Below are 6,000 nucleotides of genomic sequence, written 5' to 3' on the forward strand. Positions count from 1 at the left end.
AAATATATTTTTTAAATTAAAATTAAACTATTTCATTTTTAGTTAGAAAATTTAACTATTTGGTTTAAAAAACATGTAATTTTTGGAAAGTTCGTATTTTTTGGTAAAACAATAATATTTTTGGTTGAAAATGAAAAAATTTGGTTTAAAATGTACGCATTTTATTGAAAATTTGTCTTTTTGGTAGAAAAATAATCTGTTTTCGTTAAAAATTCTATTTTGTTGAAAATTTTTCTTTTTTGGTTGAAAATTGAACTGAAAAGTTAACTGCGTGATAAAATATTCAACTGAAATTGAAATTAAGAAATTTAAGTTTTTTGTAATGAAAATTTTTTTGTTTAAACAATTATTTGTTTAGCATTGAAATTAAAATTTTTTGGTTAAAAATGTATGTTTTTTTTTTAATTCGCATTTTTTGGTAAAACAATTATCTTCTTGGTTGATAATTCAACTATTGGGTTAAAAATTTATTTTTTTTGTTTAAAATTATAAATAATTTTAAACACAAAATTAATCAACAAAAAAAGATTTTGTCTTCAAATCTTTTTAGTTGAAAATTTAACTATGTTGTATAAGATTCGTTTTTTTCTTTCTATGATTTTTTAAAACGAAAATATAATTATTTCACTTTTGTTTAAAAATGGATCTATTTTTTTTTAAATTTAACTTTTTGGTTGAACATTTTATGCAATTTGTTGAAAATTCTTATTTTTTGTAAAAAATTAATTTTCTTGGTTGAAAATTCAAAAATTTGGTTTAAAATGTACGCATTTTATTGGAAATTCATCTTTTCGATAGAAAAATAATCTGTTTTAGTTGATAATTGAACTATTGGGTTGAAAATTCGTCTTTTTTAGTTAAATTCAATTGTGTTTGTATATTAATTATTTTTGATTGAAAATGCATCTTTTCAGGTTAAAAATTCTAGTCCTTGGTTAAAAATGTTTACTACCTTTTTAAAAATTAATTTTTTTATTGAAGATTAAGAATTTTATTAGAAAATTAATCTTTTTAATTGAAAATTTAACTGAAAAGTTAACTATGTGATAAAATATTCAACTGAAATTTAAGTTTTTCCAAATGAAAATTTAACTATTCCATTTTTAGTTAAACAATTATTTTTTTAGCATAGAAATTCAACTTTTTTGGTTAAAAATGTATGCAGTTTTTTGAAAATTCGTATTTTTTGCTTCAAAAATTTATTTTCTTAGTTTACAATTCAACTACTGGGTTAAAAATTTATTTATTTCGTTTCAAATTTCTTTTTTTTTGGTTAGAAATGAATGTCTGTAACTTAAAATTGAAGTATTTGATTGAAAATTCAACTTTTTGGTTCAAAATTCATTCACTTTTGTTTAAAAATGGATCGATTTCTTTTTAGTTGAAAATTTTATGCAATTTATTGCAAATTTGTCTTTTTTGGTAAAAAAATTAATATGGTTTGATTGAGGATGCAACTTTTTTGTGAAAATTTTAATTCTTTGGTTGAATTAAACTGTTTTTTAATTTAAATTAATTTGTTTTTATTTTGGTTTACGAGTCATCATTTTAATTGAAAATTCATATAGTCTTGAAAATTGAATTGTTTTGTAGAAAATATAATCTTTTTTTCGCTCTAAAATTCAACAATTTGGTTGAAAATGAACTTTTTCATTGAAAATTCATATTTTTGGTTAAAAACGCAAATATTTTTTTGAAAATGAACGTACTTTTATAATGTATTTTTTCATGTATTTTGTTGAAAAATCCATCTTTTTAATTGGAAATTTAACTATTTAGTTGGAACTTAATATTTTTAAATTGAAAATTCACCTTTTTTGTTGAAAATTTATACTATAGACGATAAAAATTCAACTATTTGGTAGAAAATTCATGTATTTTAATTAATATTCTTATTTTAGGCTAGAAAAGTCATCTTTCTTGGTCGAAAATAAACTTTTTTATTAAAAGTTTATCTTCCTTTAAAAAAAATCGTAATTTTATCTTGAAAATTTAACTATTTGGTTAAAATTTTAACTAATTTGTTAAAAATTCACCTTTGTGGTAAAAAAAATGAACTTCATTTAGTTAAAAATTCACCTCTTTGGTAGAAATTCTTAAAATTTTAGAAATTTAAAGTATTTCATATTGAATGCAATATGATGATTAAAAATTTTATCTATTTCCCAATTATTCCCCTATTTTTTTTTTTAATCGTCATTTTTCCCTTATTTTGAGAGAATTTCGTACCCAAAATTGATAACGTAGTTTATGGACGATGCCGAACTAGCACAGGAAAGTTTCATTTTGGATCCCTTATAATCCGTGTAAAATTTGAAGTAAATAATTACCAGAATTTTGTAAAAACAGAAATATTAAAATAATTTTTTTATTCATTAAAATATATTCGTCTAATAGTGAATTTTCTTTATCGAATTTAAGTGAAAGGGAGTTGTGTAGGGGGGGGGGGGGGGTCTACCATTTATTTTGAAGAACTTTTCAAATTAAATATAATAAGGCATGAAATTCCACTTTATTTAAATTTTTAAGTATAGTGTTAAAGATACATAATTTTAGTTAAAAATTCAACTGTTTATTTAAAAAATCTAGTTTTTGTTTAAAATTCATATTTTCGGGTTGGAAATTCAACTGTTTTGTAGAAAAATCGTTTTTTTTTTTTAATTTAAAATTATTGATTTTTAATAAAAATTTTAACTATTCCATTTTTGATTAAAAACTTATTTTTTTGAGACTTCTCAGTGGAAAATTTTACAAATTGTTTTTTTTTTTATTGAAATTTGGTCTTTTTAGTTTTAAAAATTCGACTATTTTGTTATATATATGACAAAATAGTTGAACTTTTAAACTAAAAAGACAAATCTTTATTTAATGAATTTATAAAAATTTTAATGTAAAAAGTGTATGCTTTTTGCAAATCGTTGTTTTTAAATTGAAAATTGGTCTTTTTTGTTTTTAGTTTTTTTAAATTGTAGTCTCAAAAGACCAATTTTCAATTTAAAAAAAAAATTGCGAAAAGCATACATTTTTTACCAAATAATCGAATTTAAAAATTTTTTTTAAATGTTAATGTAAAAATGTATGCTTTTTGCAAATTTTTTTAAAATTGAAAATTGGTCTTTTTAGTTTTAAAAATTCAACTATTTTGTTTATATATATAAAATTATATATTAAAAAATTGCAAAAAGCATACATTTTTTACTAAATATTTGAATTTTCAACAGAGAATAAACAATAATTTTCAATTTAAAAAAGCGAATTTTCTACAAAACAGTCGAATTTTCAACAAAAAATAAGAATTTTTAAACAAACAGTTGAATTTTCAACTAAAATTATGAATCTTTAACCAAAAGAAAAATTATTTTCTAATCAAGTAGTTCAACTTTTTATAATTTTTTTTTATTATACAAACTATCATTAAATATTCATAATTTTTTAGTAGAAAATTCATCTCTCTAATTGAACATTTAACTAATTTGTTTAAACTTCCTTTTTTAAGGTACATTTTTTTTTACTGAAAATTTAACTATTTACTTGAAAATTAAATTTTTTGTTCCGTCATATTTTTTTCTTTTTATCTCACAATTTCTAGAATTTGTTAGAAAATTCCACTATGAGGGTAAAACATTATAATACTTTATAAAAGATTCGTTTTTTATTGAAATTAATTTTATCAATTGAAAATTTAACTCCTGTTTTTAGTTAAAAATTGATTTTTTAGTTTATAAGCTCAAATATTTAGTTGAAAATCTTGTTTATTAAAAATTTGTCTTTTTGAAAAAAAAAAATCATCTTCATGATTGATAATAATTCAACTATTTGGTTAAAAATGTATAATTTCTTCTTTGGATTAAAAACTAATTTTTGTAACTATAATTTTAACTATTTGAATGAAAATTAACTTTCTTGTTAAAACTTTATATTTTCGTGTTAAAAATTCAAATATTTTTTAGAAGATTCGTTTTTTTTTAATTAAAAAACTGTTTTTATAATGAAAATTTAACTATTTTATTTTTGGCTAAAATTTTAATTTAATCTTCTTGATTGGAAATTAAACTGTTTTATGGAATACATATGATTATTCCATTTTTGTTCAAAATTCAACAATTTCGTTAAAAATTTATGTATTTTCTTGAAAATTCTTCTTTTTTGGTAAACAAAAAAAATAATACGAATTTAACTATTCTATTTACGGTTAAAAATTAAAAGAATCCAACTATTTGTTTCAATAAATTAATAATAATGTATTGAAAATGTTATATGTTTCACTGGATATTGGCATTTAAAAAAATCCATGAAATAAAACTCATCAATAATATTCCTTATTTTGAAAAATTGGAGGGAAAATTGGTTCTTTTCTACAAAAATTATTAATTTCAAATAAATTTTCGCATTTTAAACAATTGTATTGGTATATTTAATAAAAAAATTATTAGATTTCAAAGATACATGATTTTTTTAAACTTTTGATTTTTTGTTATTCGTGAATTTTTTACCAGAAATTGTCATTTTCTGTTATAATAAAATTTAAATACCAATTTGAAAATTACAATTTCCCAATAACTAGGTTATTCTGGCGTCTTTTTAAACTAAAATTGGAATTTGTAAACAAAAATGAAGAGTTTTTTCGTTTAAAATAAAAAAATTGACAATCTTGAACAATTTTGAATTTTTGTCGTATTTTTCGTTAGAAATTGAAAGTTTTATTCAAATATTTGATTTCAAAGAAGATTCACAATTTTTTTAAATAATTTTAATTTATTTTGTCGTTTTACATCGAAAATTGTTATTTTTAATCGAAAATTATTTTAATTTGACCAGGTTTTAAGGGACCCAAAATGAAAATTTTCAGTGTCAGGCTGTTTTTAAATCCAATTTTTTTTCTTTTCTACCCACCCTAATATTAATAGAAAGCGATCTCATTTAAGCATTACGGGTTGATGCTTGATGTATTAGATATTTTTTCACAGGAAAGAAACTTCATAAATAATATTCAATATTTTAGTTAGCAGACAATTTATTTTTTTTATTGTGTCAGAAACGTTTGTTAAAAAAAAGCAATTACAGAGCATTTTATGTGAAATCAATGAGCTTTTAGTTATTTTCATACCTGACTGTAAGTTTTTTGGATGACTAGTAAGTATTAAATTTAAACAATTGTGTATTAATGAGCATTTATTTGGTTGATAATTGAATTATTTGGTTAGAAATTTAATTATTTCGTTTAAAAATCGTTTTTTGTTTTAAATTGCAAATTTTAACTATTTCCTTAAAAATTAACTTTTTTAGTTGAAACCTCAAATGCTTGGTAGAAACTTCGTCTAATTTGACTTGAAAATTTAACAATTTCATAGAAATTTTTCACTTTCTTGTCCAACAAATCTTTTTTGTTCAGGATTCAAGAGATTTGTTAAAAATTCGTCTTTTTCTTTGCAAATTTATCTTTTTTTGGTAGAAATTTATTTTCTTTAAGTTAATAATAAAATTGGTTCCCTCCAAATTTGAATCGGTAATATATTTTTTAGTGATATTAATTAGTAACTGAATTCTAGATATGAATCGGTTACCTTTCACTGATAAATTATTAATTAGTTTTATTGGGGTATCAATAAAAATATCGAATACTACTGATTGAAATTGGCGAAATTTTTAACTGATTCAAATTAATAGATTAAAAAAAGTAACTTGTTTTTGTTGAGGATTCAACCATTTTATTAAAGATTCTTCATTAATCGATGAATTCAACTGTTTTTTTTTCAAATTTATTTGGTTGAAGATTTATAATTTTAGTTGAAAATTTAACTATTTTATTCAAAATTCAACTATTTTGTTGAAAATTAATTTTTCTTTTGAGTAGAAAATTAAGCTTTTGAGTTGAAAATTCAACTTTCTTAAAAATTCATTTCTTTAGTCAAAGATTCCTGATTTCAGTTGAAAATAAAACTATAAAAAAAAACTGTTTTGTTGAAAATTCTATTTTTTTGGGGTTAAAAATGAGATAGT

General features: G+C 20.2%; 1 protein-coding gene across 1 annotated transcript in view; it reads right to left on the minus strand.

The window, feature by feature from the left end:
• The window catches only part of LOC117183037 (ovarian-specific serine/threonine-protein kinase Lok), a 76,643-nt gene that overhangs the window by 66,997 nt on the left and 3,646 nt on the right, over nt 1–6,000 (minus strand). The gene's annotated exons all lie outside the window — the stretch shown is intronic.

This window comes from Belonocnema kinseyi, chromosome 1 (genome assembly GCF_010883055.1).
Source record: "Belonocnema kinseyi isolate 2016_QV_RU_SX_M_011 chromosome 1, B_treatae_v1, whole genome shotgun sequence".
Lineage (NCBI taxonomy): Eukaryota > Metazoa > Arthropoda > Insecta > Hymenoptera > Cynipidae > Belonocnema > Belonocnema kinseyi.